The sequence below is a fragment of the Triturus cristatus genome, chromosome 7, assembly GCF_964204655.1.
Source record: "Triturus cristatus chromosome 7, aTriCri1.1, whole genome shotgun sequence".
NCBI classification, from domain to species: Eukaryota; Metazoa; Chordata; class Amphibia; order Caudata; family Salamandridae; genus Triturus; species Triturus cristatus.
Genome location: NC_140590.1, coordinates 427,670,108 through 427,692,429, shown reverse-complemented (window position 1 = coordinate 427,692,429; position 22,322 = coordinate 427,670,108). Strand labels below are relative to the sequence as shown.

The 22,322-nt window shown below is 45.8% G+C and overlaps 1 protein-coding gene and 1 pseudogene across 1 annotated transcript in view; one reads left to right on the top strand and one right to left on the bottom strand.

The window, feature by feature from the left end:
- The window catches only part of GLP2R (glucagon like peptide 2 receptor), an 883,434-nt gene that overhangs the window by 726,857 nt on the left and 134,255 nt on the right, over positions 1 to 22,322 (bottom strand). The gene's annotated exons all lie outside the window — the stretch shown is intronic.
- LOC146809870 (endogenous retrovirus group PABLB member 1 Env polyprotein-like) lies at positions 954 to 2,364 on the top strand (annotated as a pseudogene).

Here is a 22,322-nt window from a genome sequence, read left to right as displayed (position 1 = left end):
GAGTGGGACTTAGTCCCTATGAAATCGTATTTGGCCGCCCGGCCAATATATGGGGAGTGCCAAGGCCTACAAAATTCAGTGAGATCGAGCATCCAGTACTGCTTGATTATTTGTATGAATTGACGGCTAAATTGCGTGTTTTACACCAACAGGTGCATGATACTCTGCCTCAGGTCTCTGAAACTCCAGGACATCCTATCAATCCTGGATCATGGGTGCTGGTCAAAAACTTTCAACGGACAAAGAATGATGAGCCCCGTTGGACCGGCCCCCATCTCGTCCTTCTCTCAACGAGATCAGCTGTTCGAGTGAAAGGGAAAAAGAACTGGATCCACGGCGTCCATTGCAAGAGGGTCCCTTTGCCTCTGCCATATGAACGGTGGGTCCAGGAGGGGTTCGCTGATTCTGAGACTGAAACCGTGCCTCGTTTTCTGCCGTTTAGCGATGCACGTGTAAAAGGAACAAGCTCTGAGCAGGAAAGCGATGACACCGTCAATTCGATTGGACACTACAGAGCCTGAACTCTTGTTTCAAGACCAGACAGTACCTGGGAGAAATCGCTACAATTTGAGGCCAAGGTCTATGAACAAATAAATTTCTTTTCCTTTCCCTTGCTATTTTTAATAATTTTGGGAAGTGCAGCTCTCTCTTTCATCTGAGAAACTTGCTTATTTTTGCTTTTTCGAACCGCCATCCGGGTCCAGCTGCAGGGTCGCAGTTGCCCAAGTCTTTGGAGTGCAACTGAAGACGTTAGGTCAGCAGTTCTGGTCGGTCCAAGGAGTTGCCCTGGACTGACAGAAGCATTTCCTTAGCATAGAACACCCTACCACCGCGAGCAGCACTCAGAGAGGATGGAGTTTTTCGAGACTGAGAGACCTGCTAAACCAATGGGCTGCAAAGACAGAACATGTATAATGATGACAAGAAAACGATTTTTGATGTTATGTATTTCCATGTTACTGAGTGTGATGACGATCTTCATAGGATATGTCTTATTCTCTTTCCAAGTAACATTCGCACCAACTGCACAGCCCATACCTCCTCCTACTGTTTCCTCGCATTCCTTTCATCCCCTACCTGAACACGAGTCTGCTAGAAGATTGGAATTTGTCAATAATTCGTTCATTCAGCTCCTACACCAACACCAACTAGTAGTAAACACAACTAACTGTTGGGTGTGTGGCCTTATGCCCCATACTACTGATAAAGGTATCCCGTACCTACTCCTACCTTTCAGCCATAATGGTTCTGTGTGGGCATATAGAACAATGTTCATGTATGCTCATGAAGCCAACCCCCTACGTTCTGTGAAAGATAATCCCAAGAATAGTGCTCTAGTTAAGGGGATCGTGGATATGATTAGGGAAGAGATTTCCTATGAAACCATCCCAAGAGATGAGACACTAGCATATATTGGCTGGAATATGACAGGATATGAAGTTACTCTGAGTGAGAACCAGCGAGCAAAGAAATCCTCACCGATCTGGATTGTACCCCATCAGGGTTACCTATGTTTGCAAGGTTATGGCAAGAATCCCAGAGCTCAGTTAGGGAAAAGCATCTGCGCTGAAACTTACGTTTTTGCATCTCAGACTTCCCCTTCGTTCTTAGCAGCCAAGGGTACCTATTTCATCTGCCATGATAGAGCCTATACATGGTTGCCCCCGGACTTTTCAGGGCACATGTTTTGTTTCATTCCTGCTGCCTCCCACCTACACGACCGCGGCAGATTACCATAAGACAAGGATGGTTAGAGGCGTCATCAGTCAAGATGACACTGCAGGACAAGAATTTGGAGATTTCATAAAGGGTTATCTGCCGTTTTGGGGTCCAATGGTTAACAGCAGGAACATAAGGCAATTGACAAGAGTGGTTGAATCCACGGTAGTTGAAACAGCCGGTGCCCTTGGTAATTTGACTGCTGAGCTCCAGTCGGATCGTCTTATGACTCTTCAGAACAGGGTCGCGTTAGACGTCATACTTGCAGACCGGGGTGGGGTATGTAGAGTGATCCAGTCTAGCTGCTGTGTTTTTATTCCAGATAACGCTCCAACAGTTTTCCAGGCCATTTCCAAACTGCATAGAATCTCCGAATCTATTCACGTAGATAATGGGGAATGGTCATTGGCGGGGTGGTTCTGGGAACTGATATCCGCTTGGGGTTGGAAGATCCTGATAGTCATTGGAATGATCTTAGCCATTCTTTTCCTGCTCTGTCTATGTGTACAGTGTGCTCCTGTAATTTGTGGCATCTGCGCTACATCATGTATAAGGAAACCTGTAACACGAGACGAGCTAAGCAATACGATGATGCTACAGCAACATCTCCGCGACTTTATGGACATAGACCTGGATTCAGACTAGCGGGAGTATAGGTTATTGCCTATGTAAGGGCAAAAGGAGGGTCTGTGGTACTGTAAATTTCGGAACCACGTATCTGGCATGATTCTAACATGACGATTTCTTTATCAACAGACCGAGAATGTTTAGGATACTATGCACAAGCATTTGCGTCACATTCGAGTGACGAGATCGCCTGAAATCAGAGTTTCTGTCCTAATACCTCGAGCTCCATTTCAGGACGACAGCCATTTTGTGATTGCCCTCTCATAGGCAACAGGACTACGGCCAAGCATGGGTCTGAAGGACACACACACCTTCGCTGACTCCTCGGTGACCTGGGTGAACTGACTCCGCTGCCTAAGGCCAAACCTGTTCGGTCAGTTCCCTTCCCGCGGCCAAATGAGATTAGTATCAGGGCCCAGCATATCACGAAACCTGTCATCACACACGAACCATGCCTAATCTTCTACACACCTGCCCCTGTTTCCCTCTTTATGACCCGTTTTACAAGGAGGAGGTGCCCGTTTTTATTGGGTGTCCGTCGATATCTGATGAAGGCGCTAAGCTTTGCGGGTAATTGATTAAGGGCTGAACGAACTGAAATATGTACTTGCCATTATGACTCTGTCTTTTCCTTTGTAATGAATGCATGTGAATGATCATACCGTAAAACGAGGAATGTTTGCCTAAAGCATAATATTTGGAATATAAGGAGAAGGCTGGTTTTCGTAAGGAAGCAGTCTCCTGAGAATATACACATGTTGTACTTCTAGGATACCTGTTACTGGCTGCAGCCAATAAATACGATCTTTGTCTTCACCAAGAAGACTCTGTGTTTCTGTAAGTCTGAAACAGGAAGAACTCGAAGTCTTCGGGTGTGTTCCCTGGCACCGCTGGGTTCCGTAAAAACCCAGTACTTCAGAACTGGGCCGTCCCGCCCACCTTAACAGTACGATTAGGTTACAAGGGAAGTGCCCTTCAATTTCTGGTGCTCTGCTGCAGTTTTAAAATCTTCTTTTTCTAGTTGCTTAAATAGATATAAATTCTGATATTTATATCATGTTTCCCTCTTCTGGGTTGCTTTATTTTGCTTGTGAGAGTGTCACTCATGGTCGTTAAAATGTCACTCATATTTGCACTGAAATAATGAAAATGTCACACGTAGCAATCTGAAACCTTGGCAGCTATGATCATGGAGACCATCATCGTATCAGTGACTTACTACGTCCCGCTGTAGGGGGCTGCTCACAGTTAGAATACTCGTGTTCCCCGTTGCAGTCTCCCCAGTTATGCAAGAGAGGGCACATCAATATTAACAAGCTAACAATGATTGATAAACACAGGTCTGTCCCCGAGTATACTACAAGATGAGGTATGCTGCTCATGTTCTAGTTGATAAAGTATTTAGGAGATAGAAAAAAGAAACAAGCATTTGCAATGTAATAGGTCTCGCATTATTAAAGTTTGAACTACTGGTGTTGCCAATAGCTCAAACTTTAATACCTTTAATAACACTCAACTTGTATTTTGCTGTTGCGGCCATTACATCCAGATATACCATACAAGTAACATCATACCTACAAGAAGTCAGGACTATTAGCTTTGTCAATGGTTCTTAGTTGCATAAAAATAAATAGGCAGCATTTGTGGCTTGAATCTAATATTGAAAAGGCTTCCACTTAAAGCCCTGTTGGCACCACGACAATGTCGCTGTACCTCAGTTTCAAAAAGAGAAGGGAAATCCAGAGAGAAAATGACTCTCTTTAAAGGTTTTCCCTTCCCCTGCAGTCCGGAAAAAACGGATCGCCTGTGCCAGAGTCCAAAACAGAGCCCGATAGAGACCCGTTTCGAGGCCCCCTTTAAACCAGTGGTCACTGATTGCGCCAGATGCCTGACCCTTCCTTTTAACTAGTGGCAGGCCTTCTGTGTCAACATTCATGCAAGCTGGTGGGGCTTCTTATTCTGCAACAGAGTTATTAGTGGTAGCGCTTATAGAGAGAATGGCAATTCACCATCAAGTGTCCGGTGCCTCAGCTGGGGTTTAATGAAACCTGTACCTCCGCTTTGTGTACTATGCTGTGCTCAGCATCTCAGTTCTGGCCAAATCATACATGCTGCAGCTAGTGTCTATTGTGGATTAGGGTGTCTATTGTGGATCAGGGCAGGCGAATCCCTGTCAGTGCGTAGTGTTTTGTTAGCGCACTGGGGTAAATGGGTCTTTCTTCAGAAAGTGCAGTCTAATTTCATCGCCACTACCTTCTACCACTGCATGTTAGTCTTATATGCCAGGTAGACAGCCACTTTTCATCATGAGCTCCTGTCAGCCTGTCTCTGGGCGTCCGAGTATTGATGTGTGCGCTAGTTGCTGTCGTGCTTAAGGTCCTTCATGTCGTGTTCATTTTACTCTCTCGGGCTGGGGCTGAAAGCAAAACCACATGCACAGGCGTGTGGTGAGCTTTCTGAAGCCCGTACAAGAGGTCTCGCGCTGCGCGTGCAGAGCTATGCACTGCAACGCTAGGCGCAAGACCTAAAAACTGCACTTAAACTGCTGTAGGACAGCGATACGAGACCAATGGAATTCAGTGCAGTGAGGGTAATGATGACATCACTACGTCCTTGTCGCGAGCGTAAACGTCACCCACGTGACTGAACTTTGCCCGATAAAGCTAGTGATGGGGAAAGTAGGCTGCCACCTTCACAGCGAGAGGCGGGGTACAAACCTGGCAGCGGTCTCACTTGATAAAGTAAGGAGTCGGGGTAAGTTACAATGGGCGATATAACGTTATACCTTTAACCTTGGTGACTACGGAAATGACTGGGATGTGCAGGTGCCTATCTTGAACATCGAGCAACTATTCAGTGCCTCAACAATGAAAAAATCTGACCCTCCCACTATATACCAAATGGGGAACTTTCTAGATTATCTTTATTATCTTTTTTATAATGACACGCCGATGATTTAGACACTGAGGCTCCCTAAACGTGTGAGTGCCTCAAGGGTGGTTGTGCATATGACACTAACACATGACAGGCTCACAGGGGCATGACGCTAGCTACAATATTAGGAAGGGACCGCTCAAAATCACCTCTGAGTCCAATATGTATAAGAATATAAACATCACGATTAATGGTATTACAATCGTCATTGAAATTCTTGAAAAACTAGTGTGGGGCTGCCTATTACCTAACCCAACATGTACATGGTTTTATCTCCGTGTAGTGTGTGACTACAGGGAGCCGCTCCCACTTCCTTGCTCTTTCGAGCATGATGTTTATGGAGCTTGGTGATTGCAAGAGTTTTTTTCCCTGCCCTAATAGACGTGTGGTTTTCACTCACTTTAGGAATGAAAATGATGGACATTTGTGGTTGAATGTAATGGAATTACTCCATAATTAAATATTCCGAAATGGATAACAAGAGCTCACAAGTGAAATAACATGGGGCTCTATACCGAGGTGTTGCATGCCTGTTGAGTAAGACAGAAGGAGATGCACTACCAAAAAAAGATCTTTGCTCTTTCATATTCATCTTTTTAGAGCAAGTGGATCTGATGGAAGTTCTCCTCTTTTTACAGATTTTGAACGAGAGTGTGAATTACAAAACCTAAGTTTGGGGGTATCCTAACTAAGGATTGGAAGGTACTGTGTTTTGGGATCCTGAAGGTCCTGATGAATGCTGGAGGGACCCAACACTGTGGGCGCACCTAAAAAGCGGCAGAAACAGTAAGGAGGGGTTGTAGGTATCCTAATTTGTTCCTATCACCACCATCCTTTACATTTTGAACCCTGACCGGGTGGCCCAGGAGTAAATTTAGAATTAGGGACACACTCAAGCTAGTTTTAATCTTCACAAACTGCACTTCACTTTGGTGATCCCACAACTTTATGTTTATATTACCCTCCCTTTTGCTCCACCCCGGGCGTTGGTCTGTGCAGGGGTGTCAGTTAGCAAGCCTGATGATGAAGCATGTCACAAATTTGTGAGCAAGGGCATATTCACTCACCGAGCATGTGCCACCACCAGAAGCAGTTTTCCTACCTCTTTATTGTGTGATACAGATTGTGACTGGGGAGGCCAGGTGGGAATGTAACCTTTCCCCTTCTTTTTTGTGTGTTATGTTCCTTTCTCATGTGCCCCACCACAGTTTAAAATGGACCCTGCCAACCATGATCCTAACCGGCTGAGCCCTGAGTAGAAATGAAAGCCTACCCTCTGAAGAAGGTGGTTGTCCACACCGTGCCCCGACACCATCCCCACCATGACTATGACCTGCTCTGGCACCGGTGGATGAAGGTGTGCCCTGCGGTGTAGTAGCTGTGCCAGGCCCCATCGCATCACCTGTTGCAGCCTCCGAGGGTCACTGCAAGGCAGCTTGAACCCACCAGAGAGCAGTTCAGTGGCTGTGAGGTAAATGCAAGAGGCGTTTTATCTGGCAAGACTACACAAGGTTAGGAGATGTGCTGCTTCAGCTGGAGGAGCCGTCCGGCAGAAAATGAGCCAACAGAGCTCCAAGTGGCCAACTAGAAAGCTGATGATGCTGTTCACATGAAAAGCCAGAGAGGTTGAAGCCCAGCTGTAATATTGGTCAGAAGAGCCCTAGGTGGTAACTTCCTGGGGACAGGGGTAGGGAAGACACAGTGTCAACGCCATGGGGGAAGAGTGCCTTGCGCGACTGTGCCCTAATAAGAGAGAGAGATTAGCTCTGAGAGCCAAACAGACACGCTTTAAACACTGCCTCCATGCATGTTAGGAGCTGCCAGATAGTGTACATCCACAGCACATTGGAGAAAGAAAAGAAGATTTAGTGGACGGTATTAGAGAGGGCTGTTGCTGCCTTCCATGCCCCCACCACTTACTAAGGGTCTGACGCCTCCAGGGGGGGAGTAGAAGCAATTAGCCAGCAAGTCATATTTACTCTCAAACCAACCCAAATGCCTGAACAGGTGGGAGTAGCTCCAAATGTCAGTCATCTTCCAAGAGACTGAGGCAGACTGTCACTGATGCTTGAGTGGAGAAGGAGAAACTGGGATGAGGGAGAGCACCGCACACACCCTGAAATCCAGCTCACTGGAGAGTTTTTCTTTGTCAAGTCTGCCTAAGGTAGTAGCTCAGGTGAGAGCGGAAGCACACAAATGGGCAATCTAGGACCCCCCTCATCCTACATGGAACACCTCAACTTCCACCTCCAAGCCAACTCCTACTCAACCGTCAGCAGTTCCTGTGCATTCAGACCACCAGGAACCCGACCCGCCTTCTGCAACTCCATCCCAGAGATCATCAATCCCCTCACCTTGGAACCCAGGCATTACCTCTTCTAGACTCTGTGACCTCAACTCCAACCTCGCAGATACCTTGGACCCCAACTCGGCCACCCTACTAGACTCCATGGACAACTCGGCCTCAAACTGATTGTCACCAACCCCATGAACATTGCCGGTCACATCCTTGACCCCATCTTCACGTCCAGTGACAACATCCAGTTCAGCCACACAAACGAGCTCACATGGACGGACCACAGCATTGCTCATTTCAACATCGTTGTCAACCAACAGGCCAAGTCACCCTTCCCACCACCTCCCGCCAAAGCTGGAACATCATTACCGAACCCCAAATGACGACCACCCTCAACACCACCACCACACCCCACACATCCAACAACGTCAATCAAGCCACTGCCCACTGATCGGAATGGATCACCACTAGCACCAACTCCATCGCACCCATCAAAACCTTCAGCAACAAGAGAACCAACAAGCATGCCAACTGGTTCGCACCCAAACTCAAAGCAGAAAAACCCAAATGCAAAACTCTGGAGAGATACTGGCACACCGGCAAAGACCCACAGCATTCAAGACGGGCCTCAAATCCTACCACTACACCATCAGAGAAGCAAAGAAAGTCACACTTGCCACCCGCCAGTCTAACACCTGCACAAAAGAACAATTCCACATTGTCAGAGAATTCTCCTCCCCAGATGCCTTCGAAAACACCATCCAGCCCTCTCAGTCCCTCTGCAACTCACTCTCTGTCTCCCCTCACCATGGGATGACTTCTGGTGGCCCTCCACCCTACGACCAGAACCCACGCCCTCAACCTCGATATCATCCTCTACAGCGGGCACTCCATGAGACAACAGGTCAACTCAGTTGACTCCACCTGCTTCAACAACCTCAGAATGCTCCGTAAAGTCTTCAGATGGATCCCAACTGACACCAGAAGAACCGTCACACAAGCCCTCGTTACCAGTCGACTTGATTACAGGAATGCCCTCTACACCAGAACCACCACCCTCTTCATCCTCAAGCGCCTCCAAACAATCCAGAGCTCAGCAGCAGGAATCATCCTGGATCTGCCCAGACAATCCCACATAACCTCCACCTCTTTAGCCTGCACTGGCTCCCTATTAAAAGAGATGCCTCTTCAAGCTGCTAATGCACACCTACAAAGCCCTTCACATCACCAGACCAGAATACCTGAACAACTGCCTGACCTTCCACCAACCCACCAGACACCTGCGGTCTGCCTCCCTAGCACTTGCCACCGCTCCCCACCCCCTGCATCCATTGTGCTCGAGCGGAGAATGCTCCTTCTCCTACCTTGCTGCCAAGGCCTGGAACGGCCTCCCTATCCATCTCCGAACCTCTACCCCCCCTGCCAAATTCAGGAGTGGCCTCAAGACCTGCATGTTCAAATATCCTCACCCCACGCAGTGCCTGGATACTCCCCAGGGTGATTAGCGTGTACTACAAATACTGATTAATTGATTGAAAACACAGGGAACAAGCGTTTTAGTTCAGATCCTATCAGCGGGACTCCAGGACTGCTAGCCTCCAATCTTCTCTGTCGCTAGTCCTGTGTTTGCTCGTCCCACGTCCATGACTGCCTCTCAGCTGAGAAAAGTGGAGCCCAATGGCAGAGATAGCCCATTAGCGGGTGCCACTGTATAAAGGATTAAATTAAACATACAGCAGTCTCTGCTACATTGCTATAGCGGTACAGTAAGAAGACATAGCAGGTATTAATATCATTAGAGGGACCAGTATAGTATATGCACTACAAGCCTGGGAGTAGACCAGCATTCCAAGGGAGGAGGAAACCCTCAACACACACACACACCAAGGATTATGCACAGGCAGGCAGAGATGGAGCATCAACACAGCCAGACTCAGCGACACAGAACACAACCATGCACTGTGCACCGGAAGTAGAAAAACCTAGCAGAGGCAAGCATGCCATGGACCAAAGCAGAGACACTGCCAAGAGAGCCCAGTACCATGCCTATTAGTCACCCAGGAAGTACAGAAAAAACTAGCAAAGCCACCAGGATAACAGACTTCAGGCAGCCAGCCTGAAAAACCTCTAGATACGGTCTGGTACGCTGGAAGGAGAGACCGCTACTACAAAACAGTGCAGCCAAACACCACCAGAAGGCGCTCATATACTTTGCTGCTTCAGGGCCTAGGTGCAATGCATTGAGGTGCCCCAGCACTAGACAGCCTTTAAAGGACACAGAGGTGGGAAGAGTGTGGAGAGGACCAGAGTGGCAGAAGAGAGGAGAGCATTCCCACTCACTTACCGACCAGTGAAGGAGGGGAGGAATCACTGAAGCTACCAAGAGTACCGGGTTCAACTCACAAACTGCCACCCAAGGAAAGAGACTGAGTCCCACACCTACCTTCAGCCAAGACACACAGGTTATCCAAACAGGCCTGATAACATGACTCCAGGCAGAACGAGGCCCAGAGAAAGCAAGGTCAGACTGAAAAGAGGGTGAAAGCACACTGCACCAGAGACCCTGGTCTAGACACCAGGGCCCCATCACTCAACACCAAAGAGGCACATGGGGAAACACTCCACAACCATGCCTGTTGGCAGCAACGTCTCAAGGTGCCCACCCTGCACCGACAAGAAAAGGAGACATAATCACAGCTCCCTACTACTAACAGAAGTAGGTCCAGGAAGAGGGAACACTCCAGAGTAGGAGCTCCAAGAAGGTCCCTGAGGAGGGAATGTTCAACACTTGTCATGTCGCCCCACCGACCCAGAGAAGAAGAGGGTCAAGCAGTGGGAAGGCTCTCAGGGTAGAGGGCCAGCCACTCACATCTACCCATGGAGGAGGAGCTCCATGAAGGTCCCTGAAGAGGGATCATGAGACACATAGATGGATGCCACACTGCACTGAAGAAGAGGCGAACTAAATCAGACTACACTGATCATCGCTAAGCTGGAGTCTAACACCTGAGACTGGTGGCCAGACTCCAGATACTGTCGACCACTGAGAGGCCCTGTTTGGCTACCCTGGAACAGGTGCATGCAGCTGCACACATAAGAAGAAACTCAAGCGACTAGAGGTCTCACTCACATGGTCCAGAGACAGTCGACTGCTGATAGGTGCTGTTGGCCTGTCTCGAAGATGGTGCATGCCACTGCACCCAGAAGAAGGAACACATAAGGAGAAACCTCAACTACATCCACAGAAAGAAGGTGCAGGTTGAAGCACCAAGAACAAAAAAGAGAAGGAAGTGTGTCCTGCTGGTCCAAACTGGGAGACCTGATGACCAACCAAGCTCAGGATGGAAGGTCAAGAAACGCCAGGGCTAAGGCACTCTCAAGATGTTTCAAGATGCTGACAGAGCAAATCTAGACACAGAAGCAGCTAGCCACCGAGGTGAAACAGGGATGACCTGGTGAAGGCACAGAGTGGAACCGAGAGTAAGCCACAAGCACCAGCCATCTGAGTCTCTGCACCACACTTCCTAATGTATCTGTCCAGATACAGTCACCGGCGGGTCAGCAATCCAAAACATCCAGGCATAAGGAGGCAGATGACTCCACAAAGGAAGAATGGAAACACCTGGTCACCATCACTCCCAGTCGGCTAGGACCCAAGAAAGAAGGCCAGCAACTGTCAAGGCAAATCCTCTCTACCTATTGTCCAGTTCAACACATGGCTGGGAACCCACCATGTCAGCTCCTATCTAGTGTGCCATCACTGCCACCCATGGAGCATCAAACAACCAGACTGGAGTCCTACACCATTGCTATATCAACAGACAAGAAGCACCAATGACGCTCTGAAAAACTAGTGGCTACCCGCACACCCTGCCTGCATCCTTATCCCGGTGGCAAGAGTGCGTCTTGACCAGGACCCATATATCCCTGAGGTTGCACGAGTGACTAGGCTGTGGCTCCTCTGCAGTCTTGTAGCAGCCTACATGTGGAACACACGTAGCCCCAGCGCAGCTCACAAGCAGTCCCGGGGCATCCCAACCAAAGGGCATCCCCAAGTGCGACAGATGGACTTGACATTTCCTTGATTCCAGGAAGTATCAAGGCCGTGCACCAGAGACTGCAACAGGTCACAGCACGTCAAGACTGTCTTTAGTGAGTTAAGCAAAACCATCATTAAACTTCGCAATGGACTCCGACAACGCTCCTGACACCTGTTTTTGACACCCTGTTTTTGAACTATTGACACCAATTACGAATCATGCTCAGCTTCAGCAAAGTGCAACAATTCCAGATTGTGAACACGATTCCAGCCCATCTGCTGACAGCATGTCCCTGACGTCTCCGAGCCAGCGTTCATGTACTGAACCAATCAGCCTAAATTATGAAGGCGAGCAGAGATATCCTGGGACAGCTAGCATCATCAGTCCATGTACTCTCTTCTCTCCTGCTGTTTGACTATAGAGACTGATGGACTATGTGGTATCAATTTTGTTTTGATTTCCACAGTTTGGACTTCATGTCTGTTCGTTTATATTTTGGTAGGGATGTAGTGTCCTGCTGGACATGTATCAATGCAGGATCTCCCTAGGTCCCGTGCTAACACCCACCGCTCATCCATGCAACACAGGAGTTACCAGTCAGGTGATACTGCTAATAAAAGGGGCCGGGCGCACGTGCTCTGGGCCAGCTGTATCCACCATAAGCATGTGTCTGCGTCATCTGTCACTTAGCATGTGAGCCTAGGGCCCACAACTTGACAGCCTGGATTACCTGTGCAACTGCACAGGGCTCCAAGCAATTGTGCCTCCAAGCTCCCTCAGGACGATTGTCATTGCACGCACCCAATCGAGTTAGGACAGTTAAGCTTTGGCAGCCAGGATTGGATCGCCTGTCCAACAATTGTACTGGCCTAATAGGCCACAATCGCCAGTCCCAATGCCCCTATAGCACCCGCTCTGTCTGGCACGCAGCCACCTCACCATCACAGCCGGTTGCAGGTCGCCACGAGCAGCACTCAGCACTCCCCCCTTCCTCCCCCCCCCCCCCCCCCCCGTTTCAACAAAGCTGCCTCCATATCCACCAGAGCTCAGAGTCTAGCTATAGTTGGTGGATGGGGCTCAATTTGGCAGCTTTTTCGGTCGTGCCAAGAGAGTTTGCCTAAAAGGCACCCGTCCTCATTTGCGGCTCTCTGACCCCCTCCATCAGATTCAGTTTTACCAGCTGGGAATTCCGCGCCAGCCTTCTTCTCCAGCAAAAGAGTAGACAATGCTCCCCCTGCAATAATTCTTCCTCACTTTCCATTCTCCTACCCTCTCGGCTTTCCTCCCTCCCATGCCTCTAATCAGGGCTCCCACACACATTAGGCTCCTGCTCATAACAGGTGCATAGTGTGTGTATTAAACCCCCTGGAGCAGGGCATATTAAATGGAATTATGCACCGTATTATGTCAGCACCATTATGTTTCGTTTAGAGGGGGTTCACTCATAATTGCATGGCATTGCTGCGGTGTTATCACACAGCCCAGGTAATGTCATGTATGAACTTTGTACCCCACCAGTAACGTGCAACTTGCACTCAAGGTCACAGTGGTTTATTTTGGTTTTTAAGTGGCTACTGACAAAAGGAAACCTGCAGTGTATTTATGGAGCCAGCAATTCCAGCAGCCTAATATGGAAATAGGCAAATCAAGCTATCCAGTGTTTCTTAGCTTGTGAACCCTCGATTTGACCTCTGGAATAGCCGAGGCTTGCATTTTTCTGTTCATCAGTTGTGTGCTTCTGTTTCCATGGGTTACGACTACATCTCAGCAGCGAATGGCAGCTGAAACAAGCAGGGATTAGGTCAGTCTGGTTTATAGTAGCTGCCGTTTACGTTTGTTAAAAATGCCCATGAGACTAATGACCTGCGTGCAGGAGCGCTTCGCGTAGCTGATCCACCTCGCTTCAGATGTAACGTTGGCTATAGGGCTGGGAAACATTTCTTTCAGGATCATAGCTCTTCGATGCGCTGTGAGACCCACTAATGGGATGACAATGGACCACCATCCACCGTACATTAAAACGCATTCTCAGTTATGTTGATGTATCTTTGATGGGAGAGCTTGTGTTAATACCATTTTCCACAGAGAGGAATAAATGTGCAAGTTCTCTGGGCAGAATTGGGTTTTTAATAACGTTTTGCAAAAAAATGATTTTATGAGTTTGAAAACTGTTAACTTTCTCCACGTACTACTATTAAACATTTCTTTGGCTGAGCAGTGTGTATAAATGCAATCTATATGCTAATGAGAACTCACCGGAACCTTCCAGCAGGGGAAATAGTCAGAATATATGTCATCAAAGGGCGAATTATAGCGTGTGGTGAGGGCCTCGCCACCTCTTCCTCCTTTGTCTGCTTCAAATCAGCACCTCCTGCAGTCTAACACTTCCTGCAGTGGTCTAGTAAAGCCATCCCACCCTCTTTCATAGACTTCAGCACTGCACTGCCCCACCCTGCACCTGTACTGGGGAACGTTGCATTTACGCCCTTCTCTCCGTGCCCAGACCCCTGGCTCAGGTCTGGTCCCTGGTCTGTCACCGTGTTATCTTTAGTACCCCCAGACGAATTGTAGTGTACCTCTAGTCCACCACTATCTGACCCCCTTTTTCAGTTCGGTATATCGCTTCCTCCTGTGACACACCTCCTTCAGCTGTCAGTGATGACCACTCCTCCATCCTGACTCACCCCCTGCTCTTGGTCCTCCATAGGATGGCCCTCCAATCTACCCGCAAGAGCTCCCGTGCCACCCACTCCTCTCTGGTTCCACCCTTCACTCCTGTTCACTTTGACGCACAGCTGGCCCCCACCCTTCAACAGCCTTCAAAGTTCTACCTTGCTACCTCCGCTCCCTCTGGTTCCAACCTCTGTCCAGTCTCCATTTCTGCGGCCCAGCACAGTGCCCCTTCCCATGTAACCTCTACGCTGCCATTCTGTGCCTTCATCTGATCCCCTCCACTCTGCCTGCTTGCCTCAGTCCGTCATAGCGCGATCTCTAAGTATACTCTCTCTGCAGCTTTCCCCTTGCTCTGTTTGAGAACTGCTTTGAAAAGCAGGATGAAGTATACAAAAGTCACTCTCATGCTGTATTTGCTGTCACTTGCTCTGGGGCCAAGCCAGAAGAACTGTCCATGTGGACTTCAGAAGGATGGGATCTCTTTTTTCCTCTCATGCCCAAAGGAATAGATTGCATTCATTTCAGTATAGTAAATGGAAGTCCCCCTAACTTCCCATTCAAAAAACACACAAAACCCCTTTAAGAGAAATGGTCAATCTATCCCACAGAATACAGAAAGTCTACTATACCATTCTTTTTTTGGTTTTTATTATAAAAATATATAGAATTATGTATCAATTTTTTTCTTTAGATAAATCTTTTCATTTTTCTGTTCAGAAACATAACAGGCCAACTAACAAATCAAGCTAGGATTGACGAAGCAGTACAACTATAGAGAAGCACATAAATACTCACAACATTACATCAAGACTAAAACAGTTAGTGCAATGTATACAGAGGTGAACAATTCAGTGAAAACATTCAGAAAAAATACAAATGAAAAAACAATACAAAAGAACATAAGAAAAACACAAATGCGCCGACGCGCGTTTCGGAGTCTTCCTTCCTCAGGGCGATGATGGCATTTCAAGACGGTGAAGACTCAATATGATTCAATATGATAAGCTAAATCAAATAAATCATTCATTCAATTGAAAAGGTTTTCTTTATGCCTCGTCAGTCTCATTTGTAAAGTCAAAAACAACTTCAGGTAAAATGTAATCCCATGAAGTCAGGATCGATCTCAGTGTAGACTCGACAGTGGGATGGCAAAAAAACTTCCAAGGGTAATGTACACTCATGTACAGAACGGGACAATGCTGTTAGTTCCAGGTCTGTGGTGGAACTTCACCAAACTGATTCCAAAGTACGTCTAAAATGATAAGTACAATTTAGCTTTTATTAAGAAGGTTGTTGCTCTCGCTCCCTGTGTCGAGATCAAAAAAACAGCAAACGGTCACTATCTGGCTTCCATAGCCATGGGCATAATTTCATCCAACGACAAAAATTCGTGTGTACTGGAGACTCCTGGGTAAACTCGGGGGCTCGCTACCTTTGGGAGGATGGTGAAAGGGAGTGGACAGGTGTGCTTAGATGCAGCTGCCCCATATACTAGGCGAGAGGTTGCTCACAAAAACACTCCAAAATATGGGACAAATGGTGGGTTTTTTGTTGGCTGGAAGATGACTGAGGCCGTGGGCTCAATTCAGTATGTCTCCAAAAGGGCACCAGGGGCCCTATTACACATAGGGTGCACTTTCCCTGTTTGCACCATGGCGCACCTTAAAACAGGTGCGCCGGGCGCAAACAAGGAAAGTGCGCACTATTACATTGAATGAGCTGCCCCCAAGGTAGTCGCCAACTCGCCGGGCAGCGCATTCAAGTGAAAAACAGGGTGGCTTTGAAGCAGCCGCTCTGTGTTTCACTGTGGAGGCAACAACCCGCCTGCACTTTTGAGAGAGGAGAGAGATCCCCTTGCAGATTCCCTTGCAGGTGGGTGCAATGAGTGACTGCACCTGCCTGCAAGGAGATGCTTCCTTCCTCCAGAGGGCTGCCATCAGGGGGCGCACGGACAACTTCTTTGCCTCTGCGCCCACGTCTATGCTATGTTGTGGGTACAGAGGCAAGGTGATTTCCTCATTTGCATTGGGCCACACCTGAATGCAAATGAGGAAACTCCCTCTGGTCATAGCACTGCCGCTATATGTGCACCAGTGCTATCTGTATTACAAAAAGTACCACACTGATTGAATGGCGCTACACAAACTTAATACATTAATGGCATATATATGGTTCAGGGTGCCAAGGAGAGAGTTGTCATTATTGTGAAATTTGACCAAGAGTCAGGGCATCTTGGAATAATAATCCACATTTGTAAAGCACAAACAATCACCCGGAAGGGTCTCTAGGCACTGGGGGTCGTCGGGAAGATTAAGCAAGCCATTGCCCAGAGTCACATGGTGCTGGAATGATCTGCCACCGGTGCGGGGGATCGAACTGTGATCCCCAGATTCCGGAGTCAGTCGCCCTGGCCGCGGCGCCACACCTCTTCCCTTGTGGGCTTCAAATCACACAAAGCCTCAGTGTAAGTTATAAAACCTAGCACAAACCTGACCAATAATTTGATTTATCCTATCTCTTACAGAATGATATTGTGCATTTAATTTATGACAAGACACTAAAATAAATGAAGAAGGTTCATAACAGGATGGCCAATAGATTTTTGCATGAGATGCCCCATCAGACATCACACCCCAATACCATGAGATACCACAACCTGTATGATCATATCACCAGTGCTTAATTTATGCATGTATGTGTTACCAATGCTCATTTTAGGGCTCATCGGGCTTTTATCCAGAGCACTAGTGGGAATAGTAGAAAAGAGAGAATGAAATATTAAGCAAATAATAGGAAAACCATATGGAAGGGAGAAAGGAGGGTGTAGCATTCTCCTCAGCCTGGTAGCATGTAAATGAATTATGCCACACACAGAACTCGGTATCACACTTCTATATTTATCAGAGTGTAACTGGTAGCTGGCATGTACTGTCTCATTTATTTTACTAACCACACCCAATCACGTATGTCACTCGACTATGGAGTCCTTGAGGGACCATAGGGGTTCTGCGCTTTATAATACACAAGACATTACATCTCCCCATTGTTAAATAAAAAGTTCTACAAATAAAAAAACCTACATACATAATAGTTCCTCAATGAGTCGTTGAGTTGCTTGAACCACTCTTTCAGACCATGTGGTGTTAGGTGGAGGAGACACAGGATAAACAGCCACAACAGGCACTGGTGTAGTCCTGGGCCTCTCTTGGCCCTCAGATAACAAAGCCTCATTCTGAATGTCTGGAGCCGACAGACTCTGAGACCGGTGCTTCAAATGTGAGGAATCTCACGTAATGGACTTTCCAGGATGGTGAGCAGTCACCATGTGTCCCTTACTAGTCACAACTTGCTGTGGATGGGCATCAAATGGAGCATCAGATTTGTGTCTTCGCATCTGCCTAGGTCCACACAATCCCCTTGTTGAAATGTAAAGTCTAAAGCACATTGATGCTTCACCGCATAAGTCTTCATTCTGAACTTGTGAGATAAATCAGTGAGTCGAACCTTCTTGATATCAATTTTTCTTTCAGTGGTCCACTGGGACAGCTTGGTACCCATGGCTCTCACAAACATCAGGGTGGCCAGGCTTTCGCTGGTTGTAGAATGAGGGGTTGATCTCAAAGGGTAGAATGAAGAACTGACTTGAGCTCAAGTCATTCTAGCACAGTACACTGGACTGCCTTCTTAAGAGTTCTCATATACTGTTCAACAACGCTATTAGCCTGTGGCCATGAAGGCATGCTTTCTGATGCTTGATCTTTAGACGATTGAGAAAGACTTTGAAATCCAGACTAATGAATGGTGGGCCATAGTCAATGGACGAAACACTCACGTTGCAAATATGCCTTCTAGTCTTTCAATTACTCGATCATGAGCGATCGATGAAAGTTCTTCCACTAGAGGAAATCGGAGGTACTCATCTACTATTACCATGAGGTAATGGCTATTTGCAGGGGATCAACTGCAATTTTCTCCCAGACACGTTATGGGAAATCCAACATGTTCAATGAATGCTGAGTTGTTTTGAGAGATAAACAGTTACACAGATGACAAGCCTGGAGCTCTAACTCAACATACTCATCGAGATGAGGGAACCATAGACCGTCTTGGAGGACTCTTTGTGGCGACAAATCCATGATGTCCTTCATGTGCCACTTCAATGACTTGCTGTTGTATACTTTCAGGGATGACAATTCTTGACCCTTGCAAGACAATCCCTTCTTGTGTAACTGACAGTTCATCACGCACATTTTTTAATTTCTGATATTCACTGTCATTATCCAGAGGTCGAGCATGAGTTCTCCAGGATTGATGCATAATCATGTCTTTGATATGTATGTATGTGAATTACGCCACACACAGAGCTTGGTATTACGCATCTTTATTTGTCAGAATGTAACCAGTAACTTTCTTGAATTTTATTAACCACACCTAATTACTTACATCACTCGACTACGTAGTCTGTGAGGGACCATAGGGGTCCCATGATCTATAATACAAAAGATACTACACAGGGGATGAAAAGGTCTTGCAAAATTAAGAAAAAGAGGCAGGAGTTGTAGGTGATGAAACAAAAAAGCACGAGGTGGAATCAAACCTAGACTGCTTTGGAAGTAACAAATCCCAGCATGGGACAGAAGGGGAAATGAGCGCTTAAATATTGGATAACACAATAACAGCTCATATTTATTAAAAAACTTAAATAAGTTGGCACCTTGCTGAAAGTATAGTGACACTTTGTTGCTTTTGCGCTTTTTTCCTGCTACTCAGGAAGGACCAACAAATTGTATTTTAATCCTTACAGTTACGGAAGGGTCACAAAACAGCATTTCACACTGCAAGCCAAGCTCAACAGAATGGGACGTAAACATAACTATTTTGCAGCCCCAGATTGTTCATTTCTGGGAAAACCATACCAATAAGGAATTCCTGGGTATCCTGGAGGCACTAATAATAATAGCTACACCTTTATTAATGAAGGGCACCAAACAGAGATCGGTTTAAGTATGTTTAATCACCTCAACCAAGCTGTTTTGTGGAGATGAACATTTGCATTTAGCGTGACAGAATTCAAAACCATCTATTGTTGCTTTGTTATAAGGAAGCCATACCATGGGGACGTACATGATAACAAGGTGAAACTTCATATTGCGGGCTATTGTATGCTAATATTGTGGGCTCTTACTAATGGAATTTCCCATCTTCCGTGTATTGAATCTAAACTTTGCATTTACTGCCATCATTGTACTATTCTTCTGGGACCAATATTCTGGGTTCCAACATTAACTGCCATTGATCCAAACACATATCTATTTATAGTTTGAACATATTCAATCAGATGGTCCCATTAAGATGCCACACAAATTTCCTGTTCGCCTTTCTGAGGTGCATTGCTTGGATCTCAACTTAATAGAAAGAAAGTTGCACTCTGACCCGCCCAGGATGCAGAAGTGAGCAAGAGCCATATGTCATCTTAATAGGTTTCAACAGTAGAATTGTTGATTCATACAAGCTGTCATTGTTTCTTGAGATTCATGAGAGTCCTCATAATCAACATAGTACTCAATAATTTGTGACAGGCTGAAAGCCGAACATTTATTGGATATCAATCAAATTGTAATCCGACATGCAGAGCAGAATCCCAGGCAGCACCCTCTTGTCCCCTTACATATGTACACAATATCAGCCCATAAGATAAAACATGTTCAGTTTTGCTATCAATAGCTAGACTAGTCATTGCATTTGGAGAAATAATAGCAGTGAGATTATCATTCCAGAAGCATCAATTGTATTCAGATAAATTCCTCTTAATATATAACCTCATACCCCATCACTCTCAAGGTATATCTGTACAGTATAATGTAATTGTGTAGATTCACAGCCATCATAATGATATACGTATTTTTTTTAATTATGGCCCAGTAAGTTAGCCAGTATTGTGGATCACTATAGGTGCCATGATTGCAGATCTTTTTGCAACATAAGGCAATCACATTTCTATAATTTATTAGGATATTACATAATATTCTATATATATCCATTTATGACTGTTTTTAATCATCTTTATACTCCATATAATACAGTCCTCTTAGTTATTGGTAAATCTTGATCCAGATATAGGTACATTTCAAGACCTGAGGAAGAAGGAAAAGACACACAGCATTCTGGACTTTCTCAAGCACCGCAATACCTTCATCTCACAAATTGTCTACATAGAGAAGAAGGTCTGAAAGATTTTTTTTGGTCTTACCCCTTTCTATGTTATTAGCCAACTCTTCTCTTTTCTCCTACTCTGAAAGTGCCCCTGTCTTTGGGAGAATTCTGTCTCTGTTGCTCTCATTCTTCACCCCCTCTAAAAGGAAGCTCCACCCTTCTGCCTTGCTGCTTTTAGGGAATTGTTCTGGCTATGTACATGCTAGACAATTCTGAAAAGGCTATCATGGTATTTTTCCTTCCTGCAGTTATATTTACCATGATCTCCTGGTATTTCTGTTAGAAATGTTGTCTCTCTGACCCTCTGGCCCCTTCATGTATTTTGCAGTGGGACCTCCTTAAGGTATATTACGCCAATGAATGCCTGGTAGTGGAAGGCTGGATCATCAGCGCATCTTCCTTGCTGACACTGTTGAGTTTTGTATTCTACTCTTTTGTATTGTGTTTCTGCTGTTCAGTGAGATCGGTAGGTAAAAAGGGTCTCCATGTTGCCTTTTCTATGTCTCTGCAAATTTGCACCAGGGAGTCAAGGATGGTGTCTGAAAAGGACCCATGTGCTACCTTATCACAGTCCTACAAAAACATTCTCTTTTTGGGTCAAAGTTTGTTATAACACTTAATTGAGGTATAAGGATAATTAGATCTAAGGTCTAATTTTTCAGAGATCATTTCAATCAATCTATAAAATGGGTAAAATAATCAAAGAGATGGGTGTCCGCTTGCAAGAATCTGCAGATAGTTGGGAGATGATGCGGCTTTTAAAAGAAGTTAATAATTTTTAACATTTTGATCATTTGTAAGGTCTTTTGTCTCAGCATTATTAACCTGTCCCTCAGTCTGCTTTTTATTCCTTATTCCCTTACTGGAGTTTCCAACATTTTGGCTTATCAATGGGGTCAGGAATATATGACCTTTTTCCATTACACAAGGTGGGTGCATTGTAAATTCTGCCCTTGTGATTTTTCACCAACAGGGGAAGTTTATCTCCCCTCTTCAAAATCAGTGTGGTAGGCATTGTTTTGTGATTTTTCTTATAAGAGTTTCCCCTTACTGAAGAAGGCTCTGTATTGTTTCTGTTTCTTAGAGGTAGCTTCAAAAAACGTTTATATTAAAAGGTTTGGTCACTTCATCTTTAGATACTAGATGTAACTTTCTGTCCTATGGTGATTCCTGATGCAGCTGCTGGTACTGTAGTACTCTGTGCAGCATCATGCTCAATAACACGATGCTATTTGCTTAGTTCTGTTCTGTTTTTAAAATAAATCTAACATCTAATCAAATTTCTATGCATCCCTATATATAATCTTATTGGTATTCAAATGCTGCTACCAGAATATAGAGCTCCAACACTTACTTTTATTGCAAAGTGGAAACTAGAAGCCATATGTACTATTCACTGCTCACAAAATACTAGTAGCAGTTTGTGAACAGTATTCTTGGGACAAGCATAATTTTCCGAACTGACCTATTTACACATACAGCAGTTCTGAAAACACAGATTCAGAGTGGGCCACCATCTGACTGACTTCATTAATATTCATGAGGTAGTTCACAAACTGCAGCTCCCTGATTGAAGTCCATCACAGGGATGGTGGCCTGCTGGTGTCAGCAGACCGCCATATCTGTGATTGACGTTCAATAAAATAATTTATTTTTATGCAGTCCATTTTCCTTGAGGAAATGGGACAGTGCTTTACAAGAAAAGTTTTAATTTTTAGGTTTTGCTTGCGCTGTGCTTGTGAAATCTCATGTATTTAATATATCTTAAAAGGAGGCTGTTATTAGTTCCGATTGTCGCATTACTGTGTTCACTCGCTTTT